Source organism: Atractosteus spatula, chromosome 10 (assembly GCF_055471065.1).
Source record: "Atractosteus spatula isolate fAtrSpa1 chromosome 10, fAtrSpa1.hap1, whole genome shotgun sequence".
NCBI classification, from domain to species: domain Eukaryota; kingdom Metazoa; phylum Chordata; class Actinopteri; order Semionotiformes; family Lepisosteidae; genus Atractosteus; species Atractosteus spatula.
Window position 1 is genome coordinate 19,872,277 of NC_142715.1, and position 9,253 is coordinate 19,881,529.

General features: G+C 46.5%; 1 non-coding gene across 1 annotated transcript; it reads left to right on the forward strand.

Moving 5' to 3' along the window:
- Positions 1-8,248: 8,248 nt before the first annotated feature.
- Positions 8,249-8,322, forward strand: trnat-agu (transfer RNA threonine (anticodon AGU)). The gene has a single exon. It is a non-coding gene; the product is annotated as a tRNA-Thr (tRNA).
- Positions 8,323-9,253: the final 931 nt, after the last annotated feature.

Here is a 9,253-nt window from a genome sequence, read left to right on the forward strand (position 1 = left end):
ACAGGGCAGTAGGCAAAGGTAAAGTAGCGGGAGAACAAAGGTTGGGAGGGAGGAGGAGTGAGAGGCGGGAGCAGGGGACAGAAAGAGAGGCCAATCAAGAGGTGTGAAGTCAGAATGGGTGCAGAGAGGTGTGAAATGAAACTTCCAATGAATGGAGAAAATTTAAAAGAACAGTAGTCTGTCGTTAAGGGAAGGGAGAAGGTGTGATCCTAGCTGCAGAATAATTTTAGTTTCGGTGGTCTTTCTGATGTATGAGTTTGGAAAACCGTCTTTGAGAACACAGACGGAGAGATTAGAGTGGTCGTGGCCGTCAGAGGTGAAATGAGAAACAATGGGCTTGGAGAGATCTTTAATCTTTACAGCCCTGACGTGTTCTCTGAAACGGTCTCCGAGTCTCCTTCCTGTTTCTCCAATGTAGATGGCTGGGCATTTACTGCAAGAGATACAGTAAACAAGGTTGCTGGAGGTACAAGATGCTGTCTGGGTGATCCGGAATTGTCCTGAGGGGCCTTGAATGAGTGTGGTGGTGGCTGTGTATTTGCAGGTGATACAGCGAGCTCTGTTGCAAGGGAAAGTGCCTGGTGTGGATGGTTGTTGAGGGCGGTCAAGGGAGCTGTGAACAAGGAGGTTACGCAGATTAGGTGGTCGGCGATATGAGATGATAGGGCGATCAGAAAAGAGGGCCCCAATGGAGGGATCATCCTGTAGGATGGAAAAGTTGTGGTTAATGGTCCTGGGGATAGGAAGTGTGTTAGGGTGGTAAGGAAGCACCAGAGGAATGCGGTTGTTACGGCGGGAGTTCCTGATCGGGTTGATGGTCCGGGGGGTGTTTTTGGCTCGGGCAAGGGCCATGTCAATCACACTGCTGGGGTATCCTCTGTTGATGAAAAATGAGTACATTTCGAGGGCTTGGTTCTCGAAGTCGATGTCGTCGCTGCATAATCGTCGTAACCTAAGGAACTGTGAAAAAGGAAGAGAGTTTTTAGTGTGGTTGGGGTGAAATGAGCTGTACAGGAGGTAGCTGTGTGAATCCGTGGGTTTGTAATAAACTGAAGTGGACAGTCGGGGGTAGTTGATAGACAAGTGGATGTCTAGAAACGGAAGAGTAGTGGAAGATATGTTAATCGTATATTTGAGGGACGGGTGGAAGTTGGTGAAATGGTGCAGGAAGAACTCAAGCTGATCGTTGGAGCATGTGGCGGCACCGACGCAGTCATCAATATATCGTTTGTAGAGGTCAGGGACATAGCCAGTGTAGGAAGCGAAGAAGCGTTCTTCTACCCAGCCGACAAAAATGTTGGCATAGCTGGGTCCCATTCTGGTGCCCATGGCAACTCCACTGACCTGTTGGTAAAAAAGATTATTGAAAGAGAATGCGTTCAGTGTGAGGACCAATTCTGCAAGGCGTACCAGGGTGTGGGTCGGTGGATCAAGCACTGTGCGTTTGTCCAGCATGTGCTTGAGTGCTGTAAGGCCGTCATTATGGGGAATGACGGTGTACAGAGATGTGATGTCCATGGTAAAAATGTAGCATTCGGTACCCTGAAATTGGAAATCATTAAAAAGTTGGAGCGCGTGGTTGGTGTCTTTGATGTATGAGGGAAGATCTTCAACCAGCGGTCTCATGAGGCTGTCGAGAAAGGCTGAGATGTAAGTAGTTGGACAGTTACATGCTGATACGATGGGGCGTCCAGGGGTGTCCGGTTTGTGGATTTTGGGGAGGAGGTAAAATTGAGATACCTGTGGATGTTCCATGATGAGCCGGTTTGCCTCCTGGGGGAGCTCATTACTGCTGATAAGAAGAGAAATGGTGGATACCACTTCCTTTTGGTAGTCAGTGGTAGGGTCCTGTTGGAGAGGGAGGTAGGCAGAAGTGTCAGTTAGTTGTCTAGAGGCTTCAGAGATGTATAGATCCTTACGCCACACCACAACAGCGCCTCCTTTGTCCGCTGGTTTGATGACGATATCATCCCTGTTGCGGAGAGACTGGAGCGCCTGATTTTCTCCTTGGGTGAGGTTAGACCTATGTTTACTGGGTATAGAGAGTGCCTTGGGAGCTTGATTAGTGCATTGGTTGATGAAATAATCAACTGGTGGAAAACGGCCAGAGGAGGGAGTCCAACAGCTCTGTTTGGGATTAATGTTGTTAATGACATCAATAACCGGGTTGTTATCAGCTGCCTGTGAAGAGGAATTGTCGGCAAAATGTGCTCTGAGACGGATCCTGCGGTAAAAGCGGTTAAGGTCGACATTGGTCTGGGGGATGTCCAGCTTCCTGGGAACTGGTACAAAACTGAGCCCTTTGCTGAGGAGGGATCGCTCATCCTGTGAAAGGGAAAGGTCAGAAGGTATGGTGACAACAAGGTTAGGGTTGGTGAGGGTGTTCGGGGTGTTGATGGTTTTCTTCTGTAGAAGATGACTGAGTTTTTTGTCCTTCTCTGTAGTGAGAAACTGGTAGAGTTTAGAGTTGAGAGATCTAATGAGGTTAGTTATGAAGGGAAGATGATGTGGAGCTGTAAGCCGTAGAAATTCCTTAGCCTCTTTGATGTTGTTGTCGGAAAGGATAATCTGTTTTTTGAGGGAGAAAATGGTAGAGAGCATTAGTTTCCTAGAAAATTGTTTTAGAAGTCTCTGAGTGTTACTCTGGGTGGTATCAGAGTCAAAAGAAAAGGTATTAAATTTAAGGCGAAATCCTTTAGGGATGATATTATGTCGACGACATCTGTAAAGGAATAGAAGGTGGTTAGAAAGCCTGGTCTTGGAACAGATAGCTGTGAAGAGACGGAATGCTGGTTTGGTGAGAGAAGAGGGCAAGTGGCCCAGGGAGGAAGAGAAGGTATGACGAAGAGATCTAGAAAGAGATTTGGAGGAAGGCATAGTGGGTCGCAGCAGCTGTAGGTGGTAGTAGTTCAGGTGGGTAGCTGGGTCAGCATGCGTAGGCTGCAAAGGAACAAGTAATAGGTTTATTCCATGCTGAAAAAAAGAAGAAAGAGAACACAACGTTTCGGCCGTGGAGCCTTCTTCAGGTGTGAGAGAGACAGGGCAGTAGGCAAAGGTAAAGTAGCGGGAGAACAAAGGTTGGGAGGGAGGAGGAGTGAGAGGCGGGAGCAGGGGACAGAAAGAGAGGCCAATCAAGAGGTGTGAAGTCAGAATGGGTGCAGAGAGGTGTGAAATGAAACTTCCAATGAATGGAGAAAATTTAAAAGAACAGTAGTCTGTCGTTAAGGGAAGGGAGAAGGTGTGATCCTAGCTGCAGAATAATTTTAGTTTCGGTGGTCTTTCTGATGTATGAGTTTGGAAAACCGTCTTTGAGAACACAGACGGAGAGATTAGAGTGGTCGTGGCCGTCAGAGGTGAAATGAGAAACAATGGGCTTGGAGAGATCTTTAATCTTTACAGCCCTGACGTGTTCTCTGAAACGGTCTCCGAGTCTCCTTCCTGTTTCTCCAATGTAGATGGCTGGGCATTTACTGCAAGAGATACAGTAAACAAGGTTGCTGGAGGTACAAGATGCTGTCTGGGTGATCCGGAATTGTCCTGAGGGGCCTTGAATGAGTGTGGTGGTGGCTGTGTATTTGCAGGTGATACAGCGAGCTCTGTTGCAAGGGAAAGTGCCTGGTGTGGATGGTTGTTGAGGGCGGTCAAGGGAGCTGTGAACAAGGAGGTTACGCAGATTAGGTGGTCGGCGATATGAGATGATAGGGCGATCAGAAAAGAGGGCCCCAATGGAGGGATCATCCTGTAGGATGGAAAAGTTGTGGTTAATGGTCCTGGGGATAGGAAGTGTGTTAGGGTGGTAAGGAAGCACCAGAGGAATGCGGTTGTTACGGCGGGAGTTCCTGATCGGGTTGATGGTCCGGGGGGTGTTTTTGGCTCGGGCAAGGGCCATGTCAATCACACTGCTGGGGTATCCTCTGTTGATGAAAAATGAGTACATTTCGAGGGCTTGGTTCTCGAAGTCGATGTCGTCGCTGCATAATCGTCGTAACCTAAGGAACTGTGAAAAAGGAAGAGAGTTTTTAGTGTGGTTGGGGTGAAATGAGCTGTACAGGAGGTAGCTGTGTGAATCCGTGGGTTTGTAATAAACTGAAGTGGACAGTCGGGGGTAGTTGATAGACAAGTGGATGTCTAGAAACGGAAGAGTAGTGGAAGATATGTTAATCGTATATTTGAGGGACGGGTGGAAGTTGGTGAAATGGTGCAGGAAGAACTCAAGCTGATCGTTGGAGCATGTGGCGGCACCGACGCAGTCATCAATATATCGTTTGTAGAGGTCAGGGACATAGCCAGTGTAGGAAGCGAAGAAGCGTTCTTCTACCCAGCCGACAAAAATGTTGGCATAGCTGGGTCCCATTCTGGTGCCCATGGCAACTCCACTGACCTGTTGGTAAAAAAGATTATTGAAAGAGAATGCGTTCAGTGTGAGGACCAATTCTGCAAGGCGTACCAGGGTGTGGGTCGGTGGATCAAGCACTGTGCGTTTGTCCAGCATGTGCTTGAGTGCTGTAAGGCCGTCATTATGGGGAATGACGGTGTACAGAGATGTGATGTCCATGGTAAAAATGTAGCATTCGGTACCCTGAAATTGGAAATCATTAAAAAGTTGGAGCGCGTGGTTGGTGTCTTTGATGTATGAGGGAAGATCTTCAACCAGCGGTCTCATGAGGCTGTCGAGAAAGGCTGAGATGTAAGTAGTTGGACAGTTACATGCTGATACGATGGGGCGTCCAGGGGTGTCCGGTTTGTGGATTTTGGGGAGGAGGTAAAATTGAGATACCTGTGGATGTTCCATGATGAGCCGGTTTGCCTCCTGGGGGAGCTCATTACTGCTGATAAGAAGAGAAATGGTGGATACCACTTCCTTTTGGTAGTCAGTGGTAGGGTCCTGTTGGAGAGGGAGGTAGGCAGAAGTGTCAGTTAGTTGTCTAGAGGCTTCAGAGATGTATAGATCCTTACGCCACACCACAACAGCGCCTCCTTTGTCCGCTGGTTTGATGACGATATCATCCCTGTTGCGGAGAGACTGGAGCGCCTGATTTTCTCCTTGGGTGAGGTTAGACCTATGTTTACTGGGTATAGAGAGTGCCTTGGGAGCTTGATTAGTGCATTGGTTGATGAAATAATCAACTGGTGGAAAACGGCCAGAGGAGGGAGTCCAACAGCTCTGTTTGGGATTAATGTTGTTAATGACATCAATAACCGGGTTGTTATCAGCTGCCTGTGAAGAGGAATTGTCGGCAAAATGTGCTCTGAGACGGATCCTGCGGTAAAAGCGGTTAAGGTCGACATTGGTCTGGGGGATGTCCAGCTTCCTGGGAACTGGTACAAAACTGAGCCCTTTGCTGAGGAGGGATCGCTCATCCTGTGAAAGGGAAAGGTCAGAAGGTATGGTGACAACAAGGTTAGGGTTGGTGAGGGTGTTCGGGGTGTTGATGGTTTTCTTCTGTAGAAGATGACTGAGTTTTTTGTCCTTCTCTGTAGTGAGAAACTGGTAGAGTTTAGAGTTGAGAGATCTAATGAGGTTAGTTATGAAGGGAAGATGATGTGGAGCTGTAAGCCGTAGAAATTCCTTAGCCTCTTTGATGTTGTTGTCGGAAAGGATAATCTGTTTTTTGAGGGAGAAAATGGTAGAGAGCATTAGTTTCCTAGAAAATTGTTTTAGAAGTCTCTGAGTGTTACTCTGGGTGGTATCAGAGTCAAAAGAAAAGGTATTAAATTTAAGGCGAAATCCTTTAGGGATGATATTATGTCGACGACATCTGTAAAGGAATAGAAGGTGGTTAGAAAGCCTGGTCTTGGAACAGATAGCTGTGAAGAGACGGAATGCTGGTTTGGTGAGAGAAGAGGGCAAGTGGCCCAGGGAGGAAGAGAAGGTATGACGAAGAGATCTAGAAATCTCATACATCAAAGACACCAACCACGCGCTCCAACTTTTTAATGATTTCCAATTTCAGGGTACCGAATGCTACATTTTTACCATGGACATCACATCTCTGTACACCGTCATTCCCCATAATGACGGCCTTACAGCACTCAAGCACATGCTGGACAAACGCACAGTGCTTGATCCACCGACCCACACCCTGGTACGCCTTGCAGAATTGGTCCTCACACTGAACGCATTCTCTTTCAATAATCTTTTTTACCAACAGGTCAGTGGAGTTGCCATGGGCACCAGAATGGGACCCAGCTATGCCAACATTTTTGTCGGCTGGGTAGAAGAACGCTTCTTCGCTTCCTACACTGGCTATGTCCCTGACCTCTACAAACGATATATTGATGACTGCGTCGGTGCCGCCACATGCTCCAACGATCAGCTTGAGTTCTTCCTGCACCATTTCACCAACTTCCACCCGTCCCTCAAATATACGATTAACATATCTTCCACTACTCTTCCGTTTCTAGACATCCACTTGTCTATCAACTACCCCCGACTGTCCACTTCAGTTTATTACAAACCCACGGATTCACACAGCTACCTCCTGTACAGCTCATTTCACCCCAACCACACTAAAAACTCTCTTCCTTTTTCACAGTTCCTTAGGTTACGACGATTATGCAGCGACGACATCGACTTCGAGAACCAAGCCCTCGAAATGTACTCATTTTTCATCAACAGAGGATACCCCAGCAGTGTGATTGACAGGGCCCTTGCCCGAGCCAAAAACACCCCCCGGACCATCAACCCGATCAGGAACTCCCGCCGTAACAACCGCATTCCTCTGGTGCTTCCTTACCACCCTTACACACTTCCTATCCCCAGGACCATTAACCACAACTTTTCCATCCTACAGGATGATCCCTCCATTGGGGCCCTCTTTTCTGATCGCCCTATCATCTCATATCGCCGACCACCTAATCTGCGTAACCTCCTTGTTCACAGCTCCCTTGACCGCCCTCAACAACCATCCACACCAGGCACTTTCCCTTGCAACAGAGCTCGCTGTATCACCTGCAAATACACAGCCACCACCACACTCATTCAAGGCCCCTCAGGACAATTCCGGATCACCCAGACAGCATCTTGTACCTCCAGCAACCTTGTTTACTGTATCTCTTGCAGTAAATGCCCAGCCATCTACATTGGAGAAACAGGAAGGAGACTCGGAGACCGTTTCAGAGAACACGTCAGGGCTGTAAAGATTAAAGATCTCTCCAAGCCCATTGTTTCTCATTTCACCTCTGACGGCCACGACCACTCTAATCTCTCCGTCTGTGTTCTCAAAGACGGTTTTCCAAACTCATACATCAGAAAGACCACCGAAACTAAAATTATTCTGCAGCTAGGATCACACCTTCTCCCTTCCCTTAACGACAGACTACTGTTCTTTTAAATTTTCTCCATTCATTGGAAGTTTCATTTCACACCTCTCTGCACCCATTCTGACTTCACACCTCTTGATTGGCCTCTCTTTCTGTCCCCTGCTCCCGCCTCTCACTCCTCCTCCCTCCCAACCTTTGTTCTCCCGCTACTTTACCTTTGCCTACTGCCCTGTCTCTCTCACACCTGAAGAAGGCTCCACGGCCGAAACGTTGTGTTCTCTTTCTTCTTTTTTTCAGCATGGAATAAACCTATTACTTGTTCCTTTGCAGCCTACGTATGCTGACGCAGCTACCCACCTGAACTACTACCACTTTTCATGTTAACTCACTTCTTCTAAACACAACATTTCCTGGTGCATGTTTTCTCCATGAAAAAAGACATTTTCCCTTACATGATTTCTCGTTTTGTTTCATCAAAGAGTACAGAAAGAAGAAAGAAAGAAAGGAAAAGTGTCGTAAATAAACTCTGTCGCCCGTGGGAGATGTCAAGCGCATTGGACATGAAAAGTGCCCGATAAAAGCCATGTCTGTACGTTTCTCTTAGTGGCGGGGCTCCTATTGAATGTAAAGGAGGCAACGTGCTCAGCCAGCCGACTCAGCGCTTACTTAACGCGGGTGTCTCAGAGCGGTGTGTCCAAGCGGCAGTAAAAGAGGAGAATTCTGCCGGCGCCGTGGCTTAGTTGGTTAAAGTACCTGTCTAGTTAACGGAAATCCTGGCTCCAAATCCCAGCAGCCCATCGCCTGTGTTGCACTGGACACCCTGTAAATCATCAAAAGCACATCGAGCTCCTTGGTAATGAAATTGCCGGATAAAAGCCATTTCACATCCTTTCTCAACTTGCTCAGCGAGCAGGCTCACCGCACACCGAATGAAGATGTAACAGAGAGGTGTGTCCAAGTGGCTTCAAAAGGATAGGGCTTCACCGGCGCCGTGGCTTAGTTGGTTAAAGCGCCTGTCTAGTAAACAGGAGATCCTGGGTTCAAATCCCAGCGGTGCCTGTCTTCGCGCACCGTTTATTGTTATAGACAACATGCTTCTGCATTATGTTTAAAGGAAGTGTTCATTTCGTTTTTGGCACAACTTGTTTTTCAAGAAATCCACACATTGCGAAAGATAAAATGCTCATCTTTCTTATCAATGCAAAAGAATTACTGCCAGCTGGCAAGAAAATGACAACGATTTTTTTTTTTACTTTAGCCAAAAATCTGTGAATGTAGAAAAAAATACGACATGTGTCAGTTTCTATGGCACACTCAATCAGGGTGTCCTTCAGTTAATCACAACGTTGGTAGATCAAACGCACCCAGAGACACACTTCGAATTAATCCGATCTAAACATTACCTTCTCTAAATGTGATTGAGTTTCTTTCCACGTCCTTAGCCATCTTGATGTTTGCAGAGATTTTCAACTTTTGACACGAGTCAAACTACAAGTAAATAGTTGAGTTCCTAAGTCAATATAACCGGGAATGTAAATATAAATGTAAAAATCAATATTTCTGCTGTCTCCTGAGAAACACAAGTATAGAGTCAAAACACAATAAATAATGCTAAAAAACTATTCAGTTAACACCCAGATGTGACAAAACACTTTTAAGACTTACATCCTCTTTAAATATGTATTTCCTTAATATCAGTTCTCTTCCCTCCCCAGGATACCTGCAAATTCACTATCGCATATTAAAGGCTGTGTGTAAGTCATACATGTGTTCTGTCACATCTGGGTGTTAAATTAATAAATGTGTTGGGTTATTTAATATGATTTGACTCCACGCTTGTGTTTCTCAGGAGACAGCTGAAATATTGGGGATTTGCGACTGCAGAAAATAATGTGAACTTAACAGGCAAAAGTAAGGTTACGTTAAAGAAACAAAAACTTATTGTCACCCTTTTCAACGTGATTTTTTAAGACATTTGTTCGGAATAGTA